We start from the raw sequence: 25,613 nt of genomic DNA, 5'->3' as shown, positions 1-25,613 counted from the left end.
GAGGTTGGGCTGGGCTGGGCCTGGCCTCTCCTCAAGGAAACAGCGCTCTGGGTACCAGCTGTGAGCAGCGTGGAACAAGAGGAAAGCAGCCCTCCAGAGGAAAGACGCAGACCACCCCAGCTGTGCCAGAGGGTCCGAACCTGAGGCGGATCATGCCTTTGGATCCAGCCACCGATTCACAGGACGTATGAAAAAGAGCGTGGCCACCTGCACCCTAAGACACCATCAGCTACACCTGGACTGTGGGAAGACTCCCACATGGAGTCTAAGGGTCCAGGAGCTTGAGCAGATAATTGCAAGGAAAGGGACAGAGGGAGTATCTATAGATCAAAGAGACCTAAAAGATATATGAAGTTTTTAAAAAATGGACAAAATTAAACTACAGTGCCTAAGGATACACATTTGGGAGGTAAAACCAAAAAGAAATAGAAGGAAATGGATACAAAGGTATCCTTCCTTTTGGAAGGAAGATGAGAGGGGGCTGTAGCAGGGATGGGACCCACCAAGGGCCCTCTAATGGGGCCAGCAAAGTTTTATTTCTTGACCTTGTAATTCACTAAGCTATACTTTTTTTGGGGGGGTGGGGGGTCTTGTTTTCTCTATTTTTGTTTTATTTTTTTAAATTTTTATTTATTTGAGAGAGAGAGAGAGAGACAGCAAGAGAGGGAACACAAGCAGGGGGAGTGGGAGAGGGAGAAGCAGGCTTCCCACTGAGCAGGACCGTGAGTTCATGACCTGAACTGAAGGTAGATGCCTAACGACTGAGCCACCCAGGCGCCCCCTTTGTTTTATTTTATACTAGCACAGTTTAAAAAGTTTTTTAAAAAATTTTAGAATATATACAAATACCCAATTATTATGTTGCACACCTAAAACTAATATGATGTTACATGCCAATTTTTTCTCTATTAAAAATAAAGGACTGATTTTTTTTCCCCTACACACACACATGTATTTTTTTAGGGGCACCTGGCTGGCTCAGTTGATAGGATATGCAACTCTTGATCTCAGGGTGGTAAATTCAAGCTCCTTGTTGGGTGTGGAGACTGCTTTAAAATAAAAAAGAAAATAATAACGAGATGAGCTAAAGAGAAAACCAAACCAACCCTGGAAGAGCCTGAAGACTATGTAAAGCAGCACTCACACAAAGAGAACCCCGCCAGGAAGAGTGAACACGGAGGGCCGCGCCACGGGAAATTAGGCGAAACTAGGCGCACACCTCTAAATCTGGGGTTTGGCATTAGGAACACCCCCACCCCCGCCCCCACCCCCGCCCACTCCTCTGGTCCCACGCTCTCCAACAGCTGTTAGGTATTAAGCTGACATTGCAGCCGCCTGTGTGGCTCCTTGAGTCATCTCTCAACTGGTTCCCAGGAACAGAGTAAAGGTGTGCTGCTTTTTTTTACGTGGGTGACCAAAACGTGTCCCCTCCAGGCATTATTCCTTCCACCGCATATTTTCCTGCTCCCACAGCCTGAAGGGTTTTAACTTGCTTCCCTGCTAAAGCACACCAGCACAGCCTTTCAGATTCCACAATTCCTCAACTCTGGCCTAGCCCAACCTCACCGCTTCGGTTTCTGTTCAGAAGTTACCTCTATTTACACCACCATGAATCCATCATTTCAGGGCTGGCCAAAGTCTCTGCACGCATCTCGTATCCTTACTGCTAGCCGGTTTGACTCCACAGTGGTCTCTAGTCCCTCTAGTCCCAGCTCTCCCTGTCCCCTGTACCTCCTACCTCCTCCAGCTGACTTGGGGATTAACCAAAACAAACCTAACAAAGTTCCTCCTCACTGTTATTTTCTCCCTCCCCCTCCCCTTTCTCTAATCCCCCCTCTCATCCTTTCCTGCAGCTTCCTCAATTATCCCCCAAATCCCTCACACATCCTTATCCAAATCACCACCAAACCAAGAGGGCTCCCAGAGGTCACTTTAACCACTCTCTGAAACACCATTTTGCAGGCCCCACCAGGATCACCTGAGGCACAGCGTCGGGGCCAGGAACTGGTTCAACAGGTCACAGACACATCTGTGCGTGCCCAAATGTCAGCCTAGTTTTGAAAATAATCTAGAACTCCAGAATTGGCTAATCTCTGTGTTGGACACCTGAAACAAATGTACCACTACGTATCAACTATACTTCAGTAAAAATCTCCTCCTCCTCCTCCTCATCATCTGGAATTGCCTCCCTCCCAGGCTCTCCAGGGTCCTCTCCCTGATCTCTCATATTGCCCTCTGAAACAGGCCTAGGCTCCCACTCCCCCTTATGATGAATCAAAGGCACACGGACTGCCTATGGTCACTTCCCAGGAAGGGGACCCTCAGCCCCTCCAAACACACTTTCTTCGGAAAAATACCAACGGAGAGGAAATAATCTTTACTTCTCTTCCCTCTTTTGCCTGGTTGGGGCAAGGCCCATACCTGTCTCACCCACCACAAGATCCAACCCTGGAGCCTTCCACAGTGTCCAGAGCAGGACAGGGACTAAAAAAACACCTGCTGAATGAAGGAACAAATCGCTGAAGGCCAGCACCAACAAGGCCTGCCCGCTGCGTGCCGGCAGACAGCAGACAGTCCTCTCCACAGTCCGTATGCTAGCCTGTCTTGTAAGACTACTTAATAGTCCGTATTTAATCTTACATACTCCTAGATCAAATTCCTTGTCTTTAACTTTTTCCAAAAATAAGCACAGATTCATACGGTGTGCTAATGCATACAAAGCACAATAAGGACCTGACACGAAACAGACACTTTAAAACAGACATACAAAATACAAATAAGCCAGTCACCCATCATCTCATATGAGTGTAACATTTCTGCGCTTCAGACAATTTACATGAGCAAAACTAGCTAAGGAATGTGGGTGTCACTCTGTACACCACTGGGTGTCCTGGCTGCCCCACCTCAGATGCAAATCTGAAATAAAACTCCAAGGTCAATAATCCCGACAATTACAGGAAATGGACTTGCTTCCACATTGGGGTTCCTCCCGCTCTATTGATCAGCTTCTATACTGTGGCCTCCTCTGGACTGCACTGGTTCTGCACAGTCTGGGACAACTCCCAAACTGGGAGCAGCCCTCTGCGCTCTGCTTCCCCTCTGGCCTCTCAAAAGATTTAGTGAGCATTTACAGCTTTATTTTCAACTCCCCTCTAGTGGTATCAGGTCATTTTCTTATCTGATAACAACCAATAGCTCTACCCTCATCTGCCTCTTACACAAAGGTCAGAAACCAAATGCCTCCACTATCTGGAAATCACCTGGAGACTTCCCCACTGGGAACCCAGAGGCAGCCCCCACCGAGCACAAAATCGTAAAACACAATGCCCGTGTCACCTGGGGGCTGGAAACCAATTTTTGGCTTTAGGACAATTAATCCCTGCTTCGAAGCTGGGCACTGCTACCTGTATCCTCATCACACTCCAAATATTTGTGCTCAAAGAAGCCCCAAACAGTTCTGATTTCCAGGGAGGATGCTGATTTTATAGAGTAAGGTTCAGACATTCCATACTCAGTTCTTCCTAAGAACCAAAAAAAGGGGGAAATTCCTGTTCTAAAGAATTCTAACCCTACAGCCCTACTGAATTACATGTTCCAGGTAAAGCATCTGCTGCTGCCAACAGGGGGGCACCCACTTGCTCCAGGTCTCTTACAGTGCATGCTAGCTGCAAAGTCAGTTTTAGAAATTACCCAGTCAGGAGGTCATATGGTCACGTGGGGAAAAAATCAGTACAGGTCTGGTCTTTTGAAAACCTAGGACTTTCACTCTTAAGGCATGCCCGGTTGATAACTACAAAAGATATCAATACTACACAGAAAAAAGCACTTCCGGTCACTCAACTCATATGGCAACCTTGCTAGTCTACACTCCTCCTACTTCTTCACTGGTGAGATTAAGAAAACAAAACTGGGCACCAACAATTTCCAAATACATTCCTTAAAAATCTAAACAGTGTTGGGGCGCCCAGCTGGCTCAGCTGCTGGAGCTTGTGATTCTTGATCTCAGGGCCATGAGTCTCCACAGTAGGCATAGAGATTACTTTAAAAAAGGGGGGGAGGGGTGCCTGGGTGGCTCAGTGAGTTAAGCCTCTGCCTTTGGCTCAGGTCATGATCTCAGGGTCCTGGGATCGAGCCCCGCATTGGGTTCTCTGCTCAGCAGGAAGCCTGCTTCCCCCCTCTCTCTCTGCCTGCCTCTCTGCCTGCCTCTCTGCCTACTTGTGATTTCTCTCTGTCAAATAAATAAATAAAATCTTTAAAAAAAAATCTAACCAATGGTCGTTAGTTAACACAGAGACCTTGGTCCTCAAACTATTTCAGTTCTCTGCTCATCTTGACAGGTACCAATGCCTCCAAGGACCCCTGCCCCAATAAGACACGACAGCTCCTCTCAAAGCTCAACAGTAAGAGTGAGCAGTCAAGGCAGAGCTGCTTTCATGGAGGTACCCCTGGGCTTGTGTCTAGGTTTGTTTCTATCAAACACCTGCTCCATATAAAATCACCTATCACAGGGTATTTGGGTGTCTCAGTCAGTTACACATCTGGCAGCTCAGGTCAAGATCTTGGAGTCCTAGGATGGAGCCCTGAAACCCAGCTCCGCTCTCAGCGGGGAGTCTGCTTCTCCCTTTCCCTCTGCCCCTCCCCCTGCTCGTGCTCTGCCACAGGATTGCACTCTCAGGCAAGTAAGATGTCTATTTTTTTTTTCAAATAACTAAGATCTTAAAAAAAAATCAACTATTACATATGTAATTATAAAACACAATAATAAAAAACACCCCTGAACCCCTAATTCACCCTAAGAAACATAACCAGCTTTTATTAAGTATTAGATTCGTAGTTTACACCAGAAAGGAAAAGGACAAATATAATATTAACAAGCAGCAATAATGGAGTGGTGTAGAGCACATGACCAGCCAGCCAACCTTTATTTCCTTCTTTCTTTTTTTTTAAAGCTTTATTTATTTAAGTGATCCCTATACCCAACACAGGGCTGAACCCAAGACCAAGGGTCAGATGCTCTGCTGACTGAGCCAGCCAGGTACCTTCTTAACAGTCTATGGGAAGGATATTCTAACCCAATTTTACTGAGGAAGAGAGGTCAAAGGCCTCACTTAAGGCCACATTAGGATACAAGGGTCCCAGGGGACTCAGTACATCTGGTAGCTTCCTTCTCAGCCCCACATTTCTACTGCCGAGGATACTCAGTGTTTTCACTGTTCAAACTCATCATATGTTTGTGCCAAAACTCTTGCTGGTCTTGCCAAAATGCAATGACCCTCAGTGAGGAGACCTCACCTCTTTGGAAGTCATGACCCAGAACACTATGTATGACCAGGCACTGTCTGAAAGAAGTCCTCCTTCACAACTCAATGCCGCCGTTCGCAGTGGGAGCTCAGCCTGGCAAAGACGTTTTATTCCTTTATTTGATAAAAAGAAAATGCCACTTCCAATCCTAAAACAGAGAAAAGAAATGTATCACTCTGCTCCAGCAGAAGGATAAACTAAGCTAGATTTTTCCCCCTCTAATAAAAGGAAAAAAAGAAAAAGGTAGGAGGAAGGCAAACACCCAGGGTAGGGCTAGTGCCAGCTGTTCCTTTCATAAGACACTTCCACAGAAAACAAAGAAATCATACATATTGAAGCATCATGGAAGAATGCATTTTTTACTCAGATAATCAACAATTTACAGGACCATTCCAAAGTCTCCCTAATCTGGGTTTCAGAGGAACACATTTCTCAGCAGCTACCCACACAATCATATAGACTTCATGTAGAAAAGCCCTCAGCAGACTTCAAGAGGGTCTGCTCAGGCCTTCTGCCTCTTCCTGCCTCACCAGCTCACCGACTTACTCCTCACAGAACCTCCTAAAGCACAACAGCTGACCACACATCTGGCTCCCTGTCTGAAGCTAACACCCCTGAGAAAGGCAACTCTGTCCACTCACCAAAACTGTAAGTACCTCAGACTTCTTTTTTCCAGGGGCACGCTGGCCTGGGGTCAAGAGAACTGCCTGCTGGGTCAGGAAGGCCGTGTGATTATCAGCAGAGTACCCATATCCAGATGAAACTTATTCTTAAAAAGCTGAGTCCCTCTGGCTTCCCCTATGTGGAGAATCACATCCTGGCATCTTCAACGAGTTCTACAGTTGATTAAGGCTAAAAACAATTTTTTCCAGCTTTTTACTGAGATATAACTGAGGGCCAAAATAAAATTTTTTTAATTTATAAAAATAATTTCATTCACAAATAGATTAATCCTCTGTTTCCCGGAGGATTCCAAACATAAGAGGCCTGGAGGGAGCGCCCAGCCTCCTATGACCAGGCACTAAGCCACCCTTGGGAGCAGCAGGCCTGTTTCTCCAAATATGGCTTCAAATCTGCTGCAAGAGTAAGTAAGCTCAGGCCTGCAAAGGGGTCCTTAAGAATGTTTATCAAGACGTGACAAAAGAGGGCAGACCTAGGGGCAAACAAAGCACAAGGACTGCCCCTCAGAACAGTCCTGAAAATAGGGCCACATGGAAGGAAGGGACTGTTTGCTGGGCCCTCACCACCCAGTAACCACAGCAGACAGGGTAGAGGCCACAGCAGACCTGACACAGCCGTGGAGGGCTGTGCCTGCGGGCACGGCCCACAATGGGCCCTATTCTCCCTGGAAGCTCATGGCAGGAGGGGAAAGGGGAGGCGAGGACATTCCTTCACCCCCTCACACAGAGCGAAAGGGCACAGGGAGCCCAGGGCGCCAGAGGCCGGCATAAGAAGAAAGCATGAGCAGCCATTTTCCTTCCCAGCTTTCTGAATCAAACAGAAACCCCTCCTAAAAACAACCAGAAGAGAGACCCGAAGTGCCATCTGATTAAGGTGGCCTCCGATGGTAAATCTGATGGGGCTTACACAAGAGTCCCCTCTCTGGTCAGCAGTGCCCAACCAGAAGAGAAAACAACTCAGAGCTTTGAGGGGACAAGGGACCCCACAGGACCTGTTAGCTCAGGGCTGGCACTGCAAGCAGAAGGATCGACTTTCTTCCTGGCACCAGGGAATCCAGCCACTTTTTAAAGTACTTGAAAACTGGAAAAAGCACATCTTCAGACTGGCAAACACAGTATTTTAAGTCTATACTGTTGACCCTTCTGACAAAATATTGTGATCTTTTCCAGGTAAGCAGAAGCAACAGCTGGTAGCACAAATCCAGAAGAGAGAGGGAGAAAGGAATCCTACTGTTATCTATTTGTGACTTTAATGAATTCTATTTTTAGATCTTTAATAAAGAGCTTCTCTTCTAGTCTCCCACCAAATTTCTCTACTCGGGCAATTCAATCTTCCCAACACTGCTCAGTCTAAAAATACATAAGACACTACTTCAGGCATGCTTAACATAAGAGGTAAAGCAAAGCTCTCTACACTTCCTCATTTTCCACAAGACTCAGAATCCACCGCTGCTCAAGGGCTACTCATCAAACTGATCTCCGTTATTAAAAAATCCAGTGAGCAAGACTCCCAGAGGTCAGGGCAGATCGGAGGCAAAGACAACCTACCAGCCCAAACAGGATTTTTACAGTGAGGAGAGATGCGTGTTTTATGGAGGTATTCCATAGTACAATGAAGGCCCAGAAAATGGATAATGTCCCAGGTTTTAATTAATAGCCAAACTAAAAGGAAATGTTATTCGGAATTCCATTAATGACACTATAATTTTTTCCTGGCAAAAACTGGCTAGATAATCAACCCAGTCCCAGAGAACAACTGAGCTAAGTAAGAGAGGCATTTAGGACAACCAAGGCAAAACTGGTTCATTCTGTTAAAGACAGCCTTGGGAATCTTAAGTAATCCCATATCAACCGCTAGAATGTTTAGGGGGGAAGTGCTCCCAGCACAGAGAAAGGTGAAATAGAAAGGACTGGATCACTTGCCAAAACAAACATCTTCCAAGTCCACTAATCAGTTTCAATACACAGAAACCAACTACAAGAAAGAAGTCTGGGGGGAGCTGGATGGCTGTCAGTAAGCATGTGACTCTTGATCTCAGGTCGTGGGTTCAAGCCCATGTTGGGTGCAGAACTTATAAAAAATAATAAATTAAATAAAATCAAAAAGAAAGAACGCTGTAAGAACTGCTTCTTATTTATAGATTTCCATACTCCATATACAGAAATTCAACACCCGTAGAAATGAAGAGCAAGTGCCAAACAGGGGACCAAGCTGGGCACTGGCCATTACTTCCTTGAATAGGACACATCCTTCCAAGTGTCTCACTTGTCCTTGAGCTCCCCTTAACTGGCACCCTCTCCCATACTTAGGGTATCCAAGGGCTGTGAATGCCTCAGAAGAATGAAACTGAGGCTACCCATACCCCCAATGGCAGAAAACATGAAGTCTGAGCCTCTGCATGGCTATAGAGATTGCACATCCATGCAAGTCAAAGAAAAGGGACTAGAGAAAACACACAGCATACTTAAAAACAAACACCAATATAAACCTGCCTCACTTGACATTATAGGTGTGTGCCTGCAAAACTCTAAGTCACGTCTCACTTTTTTTTTTTTTTAAAGATTTTATTTATTTATTTGACAGAGAGAGACCACAAGTAGGCAGAGAGGCAAGCAGAGAGAGTGAGAGGGAAGCAGGCTCCCCACCGAGCAGAGAGCCCGACGCGGGACTCGATCCCAGGACCCCGAGATCATGACCTGAGCCGAAGGCAGTGGCCTAAACCACTGAGCCACCCAGGCGCCCCCACGTCTCACTCTTTTCAAAAACTCTGTACTTAATATGGTGATAAGAGATTATTAAAAAAAAAACTAAAGCCCAAAGATGTTAATAGCAACATTACCTATTATAATCAAAGTAAGAAACAAGAATCTAAAAACTAGGGACAGGTTAACCATCAGAAATGTCATATTTCTAGAAAACAGCTCATGCGATAATACTAGGAGAAAAGCAGGATGAAAATGAAATCTATCCTCTAACCTAAACTCAGTAAAAGGGCTGCCCAAGGTCTACTGGAGGATGGCCGGGTCTCAGAGGATAATGGGTATTTCTAGGGAGAATGGGGATTAAGGGGCTGGGTGAAGGAAAACTTTCCCCTACATAATAATCCTTTTGAACTTTCTGAGTTCTTACTATGTGTTGGTATTTCCCATTTTTTTAAAAATATTTTATTTATTTATCTATTTGACAGAGAGAGATCACAAGTAGGCAGAGAGGCAGGCAGAGAGAAGGGGAGCAGCGAGCCCAATGAAGGGCTCGATCCCAGGACCCTGATATCACAACCTGAGCTGAAGGCAGAGGCCTAACCCACTGAACCAACCAGGCACCCCGATATTTCCTATTTAAAGAAAGACTGGGGCACCCAGCTGGCTTAGTCGGAAGAGTTCAAGCCCTACATGGGGTATAGAGATCAGTTAAATAAATAAAACTTTAAAAAAAAAACTAAAACTGGGAGACAAAGGATTTTTCTTGTCTACTTTTTATTTTCCAAATTTCTTAAAAGATTTATTTATTTATTTCAGAGAGAGCAAGCAGGGGAGGAGCAGAGGGGAAGGGAGAGAGACCAGCAGACTCCATGCCGTGCATGGAGCCCAAAGCAGGGCTCGATCTCAAGACACTGAGATCATGACCTGAGCCACAACCAAGAGTTTAACCAACTGAGCCACCAGGGCACCTCCCCAAATTTCTTATTTTAAATATATGCATTACTTTTTTTTAATTTTATCTATTTATTTGACAAGAGAGAGATCACAAGTAGGCAGAGAGGCAGGCAGAGAGGGGGGGAAGCAGGCTCCCCACCGAGCAAAGAGCCCGATGTGGGGCTCAATCCCAGAACCCTGAAATCATGACCAGAGCCAAAGGCAGAGGCTTAAACCACCGAGCCACCCAGGCGCCCCAATATATGCATTACTTGAAGCAGCTTTTTCCCCACTCAAGTGTTTTAAAATTCCATATCATTTTAACAAGTATTCATCATCTTTCTTTTGCAGAAATCTCTCTGAAATTTTTAAGTACCTTACCTCTCCTCCTAGTGCTAGACTGCTTTAAAAGCCTTATCTTCCTGGGGCGCCTGGGTGGCTCAGTGGATTAAGCCGCTGCCTTCGGCTCAGGTCATGATCTCAGGGTCCTGGGATCGAGTCCCGCATCGGGCTCTCTGCTCGGCAGCGAGCCTGCTTCCCTCTCTCTCTCTCTGCCTGCCTCTCTGTCTACTTGTGATCTCTCTCTATCAAATAAATAAATAAAATCTTTAAAAAAATAAAAAATAAAAAAATAAAAGCCTTATGTTCCTGAAAAGCAGAGGCCCTGCAGGAAAAGAAGGATCCAACATTGGTGAATGCCCACAACCAAAATAGAATTACACCAAAGGAAGTGGGGAATGCCACTCAGTCTCCTGTGCACCCCACCAATCAGTCACCATTCTTTGTCAAAGACTGACAAAGGAAACCAAATGTTTTCTGTAGAATTAATCCAGGATCAAAAATTATGAACAACTTCAGGGGCGCCTGGGTGGCTCAGTGGGTTAAGCCTCTGTCTTCGCTTCAGGTCATGATCTCAGGGTCCTGGGATCGAGTCCCACATCAGGCTCTCTGCTCAGCAGGGAGCCTGCTCCCCACCCCCCCTGCCTGCCTCTGCCTTCTTGTGATCTCTCTCTGTCAAATAAGTAAATAAAATCTTTAAAAAAAAATTATAAACAATTTCAAAGATAAAAAATAATTCTAATAGGGGGCACCTCGCTGGCTCAGTCAGTAGAGCATGAGACTTTTGATCTCAGGGTCATGAGTTTGAGCCCTGTTGGGCACAGAGATTACTTAATAAAAAATTTTAATTAAAAAAAAAAAAAAAAACAACAACTCGGGGCGCCTGGGTGGCTCAGTGGGTTTAAAGTCTCTGCCTTTGGCTCGGGTCATGATCCCAGGGTCCTGGGGATCGAGCCCGCATCGGGCTCTCTGCTCAGCAGGGAGCCTGCTTCCTCCTCTCTCTCTCTCTGCCTGCCTCTCTGCCTACTTGTAATCTCTGTCTGTCAAATAAATAAATAAAATCTTAAAAAAAAAAAACTCTGGGGTGCCTGGGGCACTCAGTAGGCTAAGCGCCTACCTTCAGCTCAGGTCATGACCCCAGTGTGCTGGGATCCAGCTCTGCATCAGGCTCCCTGCTCAAAGGGGAGCCTGCTTCCCCCTCTCCTGCTCCCTCTGCTTGTGCTCGCTCTCTCTCACTCTCTGTCAAATAAATAAAATCTTTTAATAAATAAATGAATAAAAATTTTAAAATTCCAATATCTAAAACTTAAGACAGTGATATTTTAACCTCAATGCTATTAAATGCACACCATGATGTGTAGGACAAATACATTCAGTCATAAAAGTGATTTTTTAAATATTCAGCTGATTGTTCCCACTAGAAGCCTGCTTTTTTTTTTTTTTAAAGATTTTATTTATTTTTTGACAGAGAGAAATCACAACAAGGCAGAGAGGCAGGCAGAGAGAGAGAGAGAGAGGGAAGCAGGCTCCCCGCTGAGCAGAGAGCCCGATGCGGGACTCGATCCCAGGACCCTGAGATCATGACCTGAGCCGAAGGCAGCGGCTTAACCCACTGAGCCACCCAGGCGCCCCTAGAAGCCTGCTTTTAAAATAGAAGTTTAAGGGGCGCCTGGGTGGCTCAGTGGGTTAAGCCGCTGCCTTCGGCTCAGGTCATGATCCCAGGGTGCTGGGTTCGAGTCCCCCATCAGGCTCTCTGCTCAGCGGGGAGCCTGCTTCCCTCTCTCTCTCTCTCTCTCTCTGTGCCTGCCTCTCTATCTACTTGTGATCTCTCTCTCTGTCAAATAAATAAATAAAGTCTTTAAAAAAATAAAATAAAATAAAATAGAAGTTTAAAAAATTTTTTTAAATAAATAAAATGTGAGTATAAATTGGGTGCCTGGCTGGCTTAGTCAGTAGAGCAGGTGGCTCCTGATCTCAGGGTTGTAATTTCAAACCCCAGGTTGGCTGTAGAGATTGCTGAAGTAAATAAACTTATTTAAAAAAATTTTTTTTTTAAATAAAAGCACAAATTAAGCAAGCATATCGTTAAAGTTTCATTCAGATTTACTTCACTCCCACAGAGAACTCAGAACAGGTTCACCAACTTAGATACCTTCAGTTTATGATACTGCTCCATTGCATCCCATCATCCATCTCCCTACCCTGGACCCAGGGCAAAGCTAAGAAAATGCTTAGCCATGAAACCCAAGAAATAGGAAAATAGGAAACCCTATTCATTAAAGCTAAATTAAGCCCTCTGGCTGGTGTAATTTTGTAAACTACTCTAAAATCCTATTTATAGAAATTGCTATCTGAGCAGTATTACTGACTAATGATCAGAGTGAAACAGGACGTCAAAAGGCAAAGCAGGTTATGTGATTCATAGGAAGACTGCTTTCAAGTAGTACCCAAAGGCATGGACACAGAAAAACCTCCTGGGAAATGACCAGATTAATCACTTTTATATTCAGAACCACCATTACCCTACTCCAGGCCTGGAGTGTCCATACCGGGAAAGCAGAAAAAGATGGGGGCTTAAGAACCAACAGCACAGTAACACTAGCAAAGACACAGAAACATTCCTTAATGGCGAGGAGGAAGAAAACTTACTCCAGAAAACGATGGAGAAATCCTTGACCAATACACAAGACAGACTGAAGAACACACTACCTGAATTTATTCTCACTTTGAGTACCCTTGAGGTTGAATACTCTCTAGTCCCCATTTGGACCCCTTCAATGTTCAAACCAGCATTTACTTCTCTGATACTCTGGAAGCCTCCAGCCCCCAAGCAGTCACACTCCACAGTGGCTCCAATCTAAACAACACACCCAGAGAACCTGGATATTGAATCAAACTTTTCATCACTGACTTCCTGTATAGGCTAGAAAAAAAAACCTCATAAGGCAGGGCGCCTGGGTGGTTCAGTCCTTTGAGCGTCCAACATTTTGGTTTCCGCTTTCAGTTTAAGGTCATGATCTCTGGGTCTTAAGATTCTCTGCTCCAGGGCGCCTGGGTGGCTCAGTGGGTTAAGCCGCTGCCTTCCGCTCAGGTCATGATCTCGGGGTCCTGGGATCGAGTCCCACATCGGGCTCTCTGCTCAGCGGAGAGCCTGCTTCCGTTCCTCTCTCTCTGCCTGCCTCTCTTGTGATTTCTCTCTGTCAAATAAATAAATCTTTAAAAAAAAAAAAAATCTGTACTCAGAAAACTATGAAGTACTCATGAAAGAAACTGAGGAAGACACAAAGAAATGGAAAAACATTCCATGCTCATGGATTGGAAGAACAAATATTGTGAAAATGTCTATGCTACCTAAAGCAATCTACACATTTAATGCAATCACTATCAAAATACCATCAATTTTTTTCAAAGAAATAGAACAAATAGTCCTAAAATTTATATGGAACCAGAGAAGACCCTGAATAGACAGAGGAATGTTGAAAAAGAAAGCCAAAGTTGGTGGCATCACAATTCCAGACTTCAAGCTCTATTACAAAGCTGTCATCATCAAGACAGTATGGTAATGGCACAAAAACAGACAACTAGATCAGTGGAACAGGACAGAGAGCCCAGAAATAGACCCTCAACTCTATGGTCAACTAATCTTCGACAAAGTAGGAAAGAATGTCCAATGGAAAAAAGACAGTCTCTTCAACAAATGGTTTTGGGAAAATTGGATGGCCACATGCAGAAGAATGAAACTGGACCATTTCCTTATACCACACACAAAAATAAGACTCACAATGGATGAAACACCTCAATGTGAGACAGGAATCCATCAAAATCCTTGAGGAGAACACAGGCAGCAACTTCTTAGACCTCAGCCACAGCAACTTTTTCTTAGACACGTCACCAAAGACAAGGGAAGCAAGAGCAAAAATGAACTACTGGGACTTCATCAAGATCAAAAGTTTTTGCACAGCAAAGGAAACAGGCAACAAAACCAAAAGACAACCAGCAGAATGGGAGAAGATATTAGCTAATGACATATCAGATAAAGTGCTAGTATCCAAAATCTATAAAGAGCTTAGCAAACTCAACACCCAAAGAACAAATAATCCAATCAAGAAATGGGCAGAGGACATGAACAGACACTTCTGCAAAGAGACATCCAGATGGCCAACAGACACATGAAAAAGTGCTCATCACCTGGCATCAGGGAAATACGAATCAAAACCACAGTGAGATACCACCTCATACCAGTCAGAATGGCTAAAATTAACAAGTTAGGAAACAACAGATGTTGGCGAGGATGCGGAGAAAGGGGAACCCTCCTACACTGTTGGTGTAGGAGCTGGTGTAAGCTGGTGTAGCCACTCTGGAAAACAGTATGGCGGTTCTTCAAAAAGCTGAAAATAGAGCTACCCTATAACCCAGCAATCGCACTAGTGGGTATTTACCCTAAAGATTCAAATGTAGTGATCCGAAGGGGCAGGTGAACCCAAATGTTTACAGCAGCAATGTCCACAATAGCCTAACTATGGAAAGAACCTAGGTGTCCATCAACAGATGAATGGATAAAGAAGATGTGGTGTATATTATACAATGGAATACTATGCAGCCATCAAAAGAAATTAAATCTTGGCATTTGCAACGATGTGGATAGAACTAGAGGGTATTAGGCTGAGCAAAATAAGTCAATCAGAGAAAGACAATTATCATATGACCTCCCTGATATGAGGAATCTGAGAGGCAGGGTGGAAGGTTTGGGCGGTAGGGAAGGAAAAAAAATGAAACACGATAGGATCCAGAGGGAGGTAAACCATGAGAGACTCTTTAATCTCACAAAACAAACTGAGGGTTGCTTGGGGGTGAAGGGGTAGGGATAGGGTGCTTGGTTATGGACATTGGGGAGGGTATGTGATATGGTGAGTGCTGTGAAATGTGTAAGCCTGACGATTCACAGACCCGTACCCCTGGAGCAAATAATACATTATATATTAATAAAAATAATTTTTAAAAAAAGGTCAGACACTTAAGCAAGCGAGCCACCCAGGCATCCCCAATTTTTTTAATTCTTCTTTTTTTTTAATTAAGTAGGCCCCATGCCCAGTATGGAGCTCAGTGCAGGACTAGAACTCATGACCCTGAGATCTAAACTGCGGACATTTTAAAACACACTAGTTCTCTACCCACCAAGTGGGTAAACAAATCATGGCTTCTCCTCCCTGAGTACACCCCTTTCTTGCCATCTCTTTCAACCACTCTTTCTACTACCTTCTTTATACCTCTACCTTCTACCTCCTTCAACTGCACTCCTGCAAGACTCAAAACTAGGGCACAAGCACTATCCCACTCAGAACTTCCAGGGACACCCTACTGGCTCAGCTCAGCCTTTCAGGTCAGACTTTTCCCCCACTTTCCCCAAGGGACACTTCTTTTGGCTTTACTCCTTGGTCCTCAGGCATGGCCTGATCTTTCGCTCCTCCACCTTCTTCGGGTCATCCAAGGACAGACCCTCATCTTGCCTGCCTGCCACAGACTCAGCCTTCCCCCCATTTTGCTGTCTAGGCGCCCCGTTTATTCCAAGTCTCTCAAGTCCTCACCAGTATTTGGCTGATGCTGCCTTATATTCCACTGCCACCTCCTGCCCCTTCTATTCAATGGTAGATCCCTGATGATACCAGCACCATTCAGGTCCCTAATGTCTGCTGAACAGTCTCATCTTGAACCTTCCTTCTCTCTCCTCACTCCCCTGTTGAACACTGCCCTTGTTTAGATCACCTACCTCCTTACTAGACCATAGCAGTAACCAACTTGCCTCCCGTCCACTCTCCGTACTCAGAATGGGGGCTTTTTTTTTTTAATATTTTTTTAAATGTTTTTAAATAAACCCTATGATATGCCCAGCATGGGGATCGAACACACAACCTCAAAAGCAAGAGTCCCACATTCCACTGACTGAGCAAGAGGCACCCCAAGGTCACTTCTTAAAACCACCACAGCTGGGCGCCTGGGTGGCTCAGTTGGTTAATTGACTGCTTTCAGCGCAAGTCATGATCCTGGAGTCCCAGGATCCAGTCACAGATTCGGGGGGGTGGGGGGGGTTGTCCCTGCTCAGTAGGGAGTCTGCTACTCCCTCTGACCTTCTCCCCTCTCATGCTCTCTCCTTCTCTCTCTCAAATAAATAAAATCTTAAAAAAAAAAAAGTGGTTAAAAAAAAAAAAAAACCACCACAGCTGTGCTCCAAGTTCCTTCTGGTTCCAGCCCAACCTTCTAGAACATATAGAAAAGGTGCCCAGTCTTCTCTCTCACCCCTTGCCTCTGCTCACTTTTTTTCCTTCCAGAGTTGAGACCTTCCTGCCATCAACTCCTTCACCAATCAAACCACTACCCTTTCCTGAAGGTCCAGCTCAACTGAAGTCCCATCCTAAAGCCTGCCCTCCATAGCCTAGGACCCAGGCTCCTGGGCTTACTTCAGCATGGTGCCCAGAGCACCAGTAGAGGCCCCAAGAAGGCTCAGACAAACCCTAGTTTCTGAGAATGGTCCCTCACAGCATGTTCCTGGAATTCTGCGTGGAGTCCCTGATCACTCCTCCCATACTGCCCTGGCACTGTGCCCACCACCAAACACCTGGGCTTGGTCTTCACCAGAGAAGCACCAAACCAAGGCTAGCATCATCAGTCTGATGCAACACAAACTCAGGTGGGCACAGTCAAATGTTCAACCTATATTCAAATCCGGACTCTGCCACATGATGACAAGTTGTGTGACCTTGGAACATTCCCTCGTCTAGGACTCTGCTTCCTCAGTCAACATAAAGGATTCTCATGACCATTAGCAATAGTACACACAGAACAGAAACAGAAAGCCCATGACTGTGGCTGACATAGTCTATCACATTTCTGATCTAGAAAGCAAGAAAGGCCAGAACAACTGTGAGGTAAAGGATTATACATACTCTCATCTGCATCGAGAATGAACACACCTGTTAAAAAAAAAAAAAAAAAGAATGAACACACCCCTACTCTGAGATCAATACAACAGCCTTGCTCAACAGGAAATGCAATGCCTCAAGTTCAAGAGATAAGATTTTTAACATCCATATGCCCTGCCTCTTCTTCCCTGAACAATCTCAGTCCAAGTGGCTCCAGGATCCCCCTCTTACCCCACCATTCTCAGTGTTTTAATAGACACCAGCGAACTCACACAAGACAGAGTTAAATCCTTGGTCATGTTACTCCTCTGACCCACACATTCCTGAATAGACTTCTTCTCCTTGTCCCCAACCCCGCCCCCAAAACCCCAGCTTGACATTCCCTCTGCTCAACCTTTCCAGACTCTCAGCTGGCTCCTCCTCCCACCTCATCTCTCCTCTACTGGCTGACCTCACAAGCCAGAGGTCCTGAACCCCTCCCCCTCCCTGACTCTACCTACCTGGTCACCAGCAAGATCTTTTTTTTTTTTAAAGATTTTATTTATTTATTTGACAGAGAGAAATCACAAGAGAGGCAGGCAGAGAGAGAGGAAGGGAAGCAGGCTCTCCGCTGAGCAGAGAGCCCGACGTGGGACTCGATCCCAGGACCCTGAGATCATGACCTGAGCCGAAGGCAGCGGCTTAACCCACTGAGCCACCCAGGCGCCCCTTCAGCAAGATCTTTCTAAACACAGGTCTGGACCATGCCAGTCCAGTAATTTAAAAGCCTTCTCGGGCTTCTGCACCCTGAGAATAAAGTCTGAACTCCCCAGCACAATGGGCCTAGAGAAAGGCCTAGAAAGACCTAGAGATCCCACTGGCCAAGCTGGAGGATTCACAGGTGCTATTTTAGGAGCTCATGTACATGTGGTTCCCTGCATCCAGACCTTGCTGTCCCCCAACTAATTCCTGCTGGCCCTGCAATCCTCAGCTTAGGAATTCCCTCTCCTCAGGCTCCCAAAGCACCATATGAGCACACTTACTGAGCAGATACTATCAATCACAGGTTCCCTAATTCCCACTGTCCCTGAAACTTCGTTCCTTAAGGGCAGAACCAGCCTCTTTTACATAAGTCCCCTGAACCTACCACAAAATTAGGCAAGTAGTGAAGCCTAATATTCATTAAATGAATGAATGCATTTTGTCATACCAACTTTTCCAAAACAGTAAAGACTTGCTCTCTTCGTCTTTCAACCAAGGCTCGTATCAACAAGAGCTTTCATGTTCCAGCCGGGTGTTTGTTGCCTGTACAGCACTGCTTACTCTTCCTTTCATACAGTATCCCACAGGCTTTGAACAGGCTCACACTATGCACCTTCATCTCTCCTCAAATCTGCTTTCTCCAAGAAATGGTTCCTCAGCCTCCTTTAAACATGCAGACCATGAGCTCTTATTCCTTGGCTCCACAGCAAACAAAGTTCAATTCAACTTCTCTGGAGTCCAACTAGAGATTTGTATGCCTCCAAGGTTGAATCTTTTTAAAAACAGGGACATTCCAAAATTATCATGTCTCCAAACACTCACCATAGAGCAACCTGATAAAGTTACAGTATCCCATCTACAGCAGACTCAAAAACACCTGGTAGCAAATCCAACTCTTCATCTGGGCTCATGTCCTATAAACACCACTCTCCCGGCGCTGAGTCTGGGTTCCATGCCAGGAATCGCTTCTCCTCGCTTATTTAGGGAAATAGCAGGCCCGGCTCTTAAGTTAGAACTTCAGGCTATAAACGTGCTGTCCCAGGCTCTAGCTTCCACCAAGGCAAAAACTTCATGCTCATCACTAAAACTAATTCTGAAGTAAGTCAGTTTACAAACCTAAGAGCCTCACATGTCCTAGAGATTAAAATATGCATTTGTAATTAGCACTTAAGTTTGTATGGAATTAACTTGGAATTTTTGGCAGGAGTCTAAGCAGAGAGGGCATTTTCTCTAGACACTTTACAAATACACCCGCTGGTGAATCCGCTTTTTCAAACACCAAGTAAAAAGGTGAAAAGGCGGGAGGCTTCCAAAGAAGCTCGAGTTGGGCGGTGGGAGGGTGACCCCAAGGCTCTCTGAGCAGCTCAGGTCCCAGCGGCTGCGGCGCCCTTCCCCGCCTCCTGCAGGGGGTCAATGCCCCATCCTCCGGCTTCTGTCCAACTGGGCCGCGCGACGACCCTCTTTGCAAGCCCAGGGGGAGGCCCCAAGGCCGTACACGCCTGTGGCCAGCGTGCAGGCCCCGCGTTCCCCGGAGCGCGGGCCGGGCTGAGGCCTGGCCCATCGCCGCGGCGCGGAGCCCAGGCCCGGCCGCGGAACGCCCTAAGCCTTCGCCTGAAGGGCCGCGAGGAGGGGGGCAGCTCTCCCCGGGCCGTGCCGCTGCCTCACCCGCAAGGACGTCCGCAACCTGTCCCCACCGGGGGGCCAAACCGCGAGCAGCAGCAGGTGTTCCTCGGGAGGCTCGGCCGGCCACGGGGATGGGGGCCTGGACTCCTAGGCTCGGCGGCAGGGGACGGGCGGCGCACTCACCGAGCGCCGGCGGGCGGACCGCGGCAGGTGCTTGCTCCTCCCGGCCGCAAGACGCCGCGCCGCCGCCGCCGCTCCCCGGGGACTCGGCGTCGAGCTGCCGTCGCCACCGAGCCCGAGGACCGCGAGCGCCGCACCGCAGCCTCCGCGCGAGCACGTACCGGGCGGTGAGAGGGCGCCGAGCGCGAGGGCGGGGCGCGCGGCCGGAGCCTAGCAACCGCCTGACACGCGAGCGCCGCAGCCAATCCCGCCGCCAGCTCCGCGCGGCACCGACCAGCAGTCCCCGCGACGCCCGCTTCTGCCTGCGTCCGCCGCCCCGCAGCGCGCCGCACCCGCGCGCAGACCCCGCCTCCACCCGCGCCGCTTTGCTCATTGGCCCGCCGCGCCCCCGCCCGAAAAGACACGCCCCTCCCTGGAAGCCCCGCCCCGCGGCCGGCCGCGGCCGGCCCCCGGACACGCCCCGGCCCGTACCGGTTGCCCCCAGTCCTCTGGCCTGGCCGTGGGGGAGGGGCACCCCGGGAGGGGCACCCCGCCCAACCTCTGGCCTTCCAGCCGTGACCCAGGGTGGTCGGGCTCGGGAACTGGCTTTGCCACAGAAGGCCACCTATCGTTTGGCCCTCCAGATTTCTCTCGAATGCAAATCAAGAGGTATTTCTAAGCCGTGAAAACGATCAGGAAGCGTCCTCTAAATCGCTAAGGATGACGACCCTGTTGCTTAGCCCTTGCACGGATCGGGAAACTGAGGCGAGGGCCGGAAGGGCGGGAAGCTGGCCCCTCTCCAAAGGCCTAGCCCCTAGCAGGCGAGGTCGTCCGGGAAGCGCCTCAGGCCTGACCCTGTCCCCTTCCCCTGCCCCCAACTCCGGAATCCGATGCCTCCTCTGGCGCCAGAAATAGCTCTGACCCGCTGGCGCTGGTCACTCACTACTTGTAGCCTGCATTCTTTCAAGGGGTGGGGGAGTAAGGAGCGGAGGTTAATGCTGAGGTCCTTCTCCCTTCAAGGGGAGGGTCCTAAAGGGGCTCTCGCTTGTCCCAGGGCTTACCTATGGCCTCCAACCCCAAATGCCCCAGAGACCTGAAAAATCACTGGATGGATCTGGGGATGGGATCCATGATGGACTCTGCTCCCTTTCGCTCCCAAATCTTGCTGGGGATGTGTCCATTCCCTCCTGGGCCTGTGTCCAGGTTGGAATTCCAAGCCAGGACCTTTGTCAGAGAGCACATTCTGAACACAGAGCTGGCTGCTGCCTGTTGGGCTGTCCTCCCTGAATCCAGACAGGTGTGAGTCTCCCCTGCCTTCTCCACACTCCTTAAGGAGTGTCCGGGAGAAACAAATACCAGAGAGCCAGAAGGAAAGTCATCTTCCAAATGCACATAGCTGTTTGTGATTTTTTTAAAAGGTTTTTAAAATTTATTTGACAGAGAGAGAGAGAGAAAGCACAAGAAGGGGCAGTGGAAGAGGGAGAAGCAGACTGTCTGCTGAGCAGAAAGCCCCAGGAGGAGCTCTATACTAGGACCCTGGCATCATGACCTGAGCCAAAGGCAGACATTTACCCAACTGAGCCACCCAGGTGCCCCTTGATTTTATTTATTTATTTATTTTTTTTTAAGTAATCTCTACATCCAACATGGGGCTCGAACTCACAAGCCTGAGGTCAAGAGGCTCATGCTCTACCAACTTCGCCAGTCAGATGACTCCTTGATTTTTTATACTTTAATGCATAGGCTCCAAACCTCATTCACACAGACTAGAAAAGGAACTGAAATCCAGGGAAAAGGCCCCAAACCATCTTTCAGATGTTAAAACTAAAAAAACTATTGGCCTCTCAAATCCAAATTTAAAATTCTGCTGCTTTGAAAAGGCTAAGAATGTGAAAACTTACTTGGGTTTCTTTTTTTTTTAAGATTTTTATTTATTTATTTGACAGACAGAGATCACAAGTTGGCAGAGAGAGCAGGGAAAGCAGGCTCTTTGCTGAGCGGAGAGCCCGATGCAGGGCTCGATCCCAGGACCCTAGGATCATGACCTGAGCTGAAGGTAGAGGCTTTAACCCATTGAGCCACCCAGGCACCCCTTTTACTTGGGTTTCTAAATAAAATATATTCTCTCATTCACTCTTTTACTTTACTGTTTCGGTACACACCCCACCCCCAACCCAATATACACCAGGTACTGCTTTGCAACCCTAGGTTCTGAGGGGTATTTTAGTGCCTGACTGTATAGTTATATACATATGTTTTTCCAAAACAAAAGATATCAGTGGGTACTGGCCGCCTAAGGTACTTCCCTCCTACCATCTGCACAGAAGCTGCTGGCCACTTCTAGTCCTCACTGATCATCCATGGATCCCAGAGTAACTTCCCTTCTTCCTTTTCCAGTCCTTGCTTCTCTAGGTTTGTGGTTCCTTTGGAGGCACTGTGGCCCCCAGGCTGGTCCTAATGTTCTCCCCCTTCCCTACCCCTTCACTCCTGGCAGATCTCACACGTTTTCTTCCCCCCAGCCCAGAATGGCTCTAACCTGTGGATGTCATTACAGACTTTTTTCATTTTTGTTTGGGACTGGAGTTCTCTCCATCCTCCCTATTCCAAGCCCTAGAAGGACGAAGTCCTGGCTGGCCAGAATTGACCAGCTTTCTGGGGCCTAATTAGCCCCAGATGGAGCCCAAGCAGCTCCCACGGAGCCCATAGGTAAGTAAAGAGGGAGGTGGACAGCCATCTTCATGGGCCCCTAAGTTAAGCAGGGGCTATAAAGGGAAAGGCCTGTTATTCTCTATGGTCCTGGAAGTCAAAGCCTTTCTCCTCCCACTGCATAACCCAACCTAGTGCTCAGCACGAGGTCCCCAAGGACTCACCCTTGAGGGGTATTCTAGAATCCCAGGAGGGCCTAGGCCACCTGGGATGGTGATCACAGCCAGTTAGAGGGAATAGCCAAAAGCAAGGCCCAGAAAACACCCAAGAGGAGCTGCCCATGGGGCCCACATGGTATGGGCTGGGGGAGAAACTGAGAATAGGACTCTTTAGGCCTGACAGCCTTCAACTCTCCAGGCCCTTCGGCCTTCAAAGCTTCCTCCACTTAAACCCCAAGCCAGAGGCTCCAGCACAATGATCTGATCTGGGTCTGTCTCCCCCACTGGAGCATGAGCCCTTGAGGCCAGAGACCAGTCTGCTTGACCCCATATTACAACCACCACCTAACTGCCTGCACGTAGTAGAGGTTCCATTTCTGTTTAAGAAGGAAAGAATGAGCTGTTTCCTGCCTCACTTCCTGGTTGGTAGTCACCACAAATGTTCCAAGCCCTGTGCAAAGCCGAAGGCAAATGCCTCAGTGTTTACCTGGGGCTAAAGCCTTGGTTTCAGCTCAGATAAAATCCAGCAGATACCAACATGGACCAAACTTTCGTCTGGTCCTAGGATTGATTCCAGGACTTTTTACTCTGACATATTCCCAACAAATTGAAGGCTAAGGGCTGGGGCCCGGCTTCAGACTCTTCCAAGGGAAAGGAGGTTCCCGCCGCTGCTGCTCCCCCGGGGCCAAGGAAGAGGGGCAAGGGGCAGGGCTAGCTGAGGATGGAGGCTCCTGACCCAAATGCCCAAGCAGGGCCAGCCAAGTCAGGGCAAGGGAGGGGTCCCTTTTGTCTGGATTTAACAGAAGGAGGATTGTCTGGTAGCTCTGGCAGAAAGAAAGGGCTGATAAGTTCATCCGGGAGAAACTGCCAGTAGGCGTGTTTGCGGGTCACCACCAGCCTTCCCAGAAGCCACTTCCTTCTCTTGCGGGGCCCTCCACTCCAGTACTTCCACTAGACCCCTTTCTACATGTCTGGCACAGGCCCTTCCTCCAGTCAGCCAGCAGGTTCCACACCTGTCCATCCACAGGTATCCAGTCCCCTGGGGACAGAAACCCCACAGCAAGAATCAGTGTTGAGTGAATGAATAAAAATCACCTCTTCCCCCTGGGTGGACACAAATGTCTCAGCCACATTCCACTCCCTGCTGGCTCTGAGATAAGACAGTCCTCCAAGGCTGACTTTGGGCGACCGCTCCTAAAACACGGAGCTTACGGCCTTGAACACTGGACTAAACCCAGATTACGTCTGGTCTCGGCCAGGCCGCTGGTGAAAGCAAGTAAACTAGGGTCCTGTTTGTTCATTCTCTTCAGTCACTGACCAGCTAGCCCCAGCCTAGCAGTGGGAGAAGTTACCCATACTGTTCTGGTTCAGCCAGATTAACAGTCCCTCTCTGCTCTCAGTCACGTGTCTTGTTCTGGCTCGGGGATCTGCCACTGACTTCTCTAGGAGAGAAACACCTCTTCCTCTCAGAGCGGCCTAAGATCTGGGCCTGTTTGTTTCATCAGCCTGGGCTCCCCTTAGCACCTCTTTAGTCAAGAGACATAAATGGGTTTCCCAACAATCACTGATTCTCATTCTGTTATCATGGCTGTTGGGTAGGCCCTTGGAACACTGGAATGTGTTCCAAACAGACAGTCTTTGTCCTAGGCTGAGTGCTGACAGAGACAGGCAGGGCCTCTAGGAGCCCCCACCTGTGGTCTGGGACTCTCCAACATTTCTGGGAGCCAATTTGAGGGAAGCTACTAAAAGGACAAAGAGTGAATATTAGCCCCTCAGCCAAGATTCCCATTGTGTCCATATGAAGAATAAGTCCCGCTGGGACCGAGAGCTAAGTTCACTGTGTGATCTTTCATAAGCTGTTTGCCTTCTCTGAGCCTCTTAGTCAACCCATCATCAAGTGACCCCATGTATGTGGGCTTCAGACCTGCCTGCTCACTGAGAGTGACAGAAGACCGCTTTATGTGGCTGAGTCCAGACCAGGATGAAACACCCACCACGCTTTTTCAGACCACAGATATTTACTGAGTCTGTCGTGCGCTGGGAACACAGGGAGGGACGAAAGAAACAAGCACTGCTGTTGTGGAGCCCAAATTCAAGTGTAACCAGATAGAGACTAAATAAGTACATCAACCAAGGGCTGGGATCAGCCGGCAGTAAGTCAGTCCCCTCGATCAGGGGATGGGAGGGCAGGACAGGGGCTGCTCTGTGGTCCAGTTCATCAAAGAAGTGAGTCCCGCAGGAGGTGAAGGATGGAGCCCTGGGGTTTTCAAGGGAAGGAATAGCACAAGCCTAGGGAATGGCTGTGGTAAAACAGAGGAAGGAGTGGGCAGGCAGATCTGAGGAACCTCGGAGTTAACCATGGCCTGAGCAGTGAATGGAAGAGTGAACAAAGGACAAAGAACGACTAGTGTGAGGATAGGCGCCAGAGCTGGATTGAACCAGGCTGGGGTTTGCCAAGAGCACAGGATCCCAAGAGCAAGGGGCATGGAAGCTGAAGGGTGAGAGCAACCAGGAGTGGAGTGGGAATGGTGCCCTCGGGCCTCCTGGAAGGAATGCAGTGGGGTGAGGAATGAGGGGGCAGCAGCCTGGCCCCAGCCCTGGAGCTCCCCTGCCTCTGGTAGGTGGGGAAAGAGAGGTGAGAGAGCAAGCAGGGGTAGGGACAGAGATGGGGTCTTGTGTGGGAGGGACAGCAGGCACCAAAGAAGTCAAGTCAGAACAAGCATTTAGAGACAACATTTCTCAGTTTCTTTGCCTCCACCTTCCCCTGGAATGCAGAGAAGTGGCACCCCTCCTCCCAGCCCCAGAGGAGGAAGGAGAAGGGGAGGGAACATCCATTCCCTTGGGCTTGGGCAGCTCCTAGTAGGTGTTACATGTTGGGGCTTAGGAGAGACCCTGCAGAACCCACCGGAGAACGAGCACCTAGCACCAACTCCTGGTTAGAAGGAAGTCCATGGGCTGGACCAAGGTGGAGGTGGGAGAGAGTAGGGGGATAGTGATAAGTGTGGAGTAGGTGGAGGGTCCTGCCCCAGACAGGGTCCAGGGCAGTCCCCTACCCAACTCCCCTGAGGCTGCTGCCAGACCCAGGTGCAAAGAAGGCAGGTGACAGGTAGGGTGTCATCTGGCAGGCAAGGGAGGCCTTGGTCAGCTGATCCATCCATCTCCCTCCTGCTTACTGCTCAAGGCCAGTGACCTTCAAAGGTCCCTCCCTGCAGTTGCCATTTACCCAAGCTGGACTGAGGTCCTGGCTGGGGTCACCCATGAATGAGCAAGAGAGGGTCTATGTCCATCAGTAGGCTGAAACTGACAAGGGATCCCAGAGACCAGGAAGGCCTGGAGTAGGAAGCACTGGAGGT

At 48.1% G+C, this 25,613-nt stretch overlaps 1 protein-coding gene across 4 annotated transcripts in view; it reads right to left on the bottom strand.

The window, feature by feature from the left end:
• Positions 1 to 25,613, bottom strand: part of DAG1 (dystroglycan 1) — a 100,175-nt gene that overhangs the window by 47,556 nt on the left and 27,006 nt on the right. The window contains exon 1 of one of the 4 annotated variants that reach the window (XM_045992004.1): positions 19,579 to 19,722. The exons of 1 other annotated variant lie outside the window; for it this stretch is intronic. The gene's annotated coding sequence lies outside the window, so the exon portion shown is untranslated. 2 more of the 4 variants (XM_045992005.1, XM_045992003.1) reach the window with 2 other exon arrangements.

The sequence above is a fragment of the Meles meles genome, chromosome 20 (genome assembly GCF_922984935.1).
Source record: "Meles meles chromosome 20, mMelMel3.1 paternal haplotype, whole genome shotgun sequence".
NCBI lineage: Eukaryota > Metazoa > Chordata > Mammalia > Carnivora > Mustelidae > Meles > Meles meles.
This window is presented reverse-complemented; position numbering and strand designations above follow the sequence as displayed.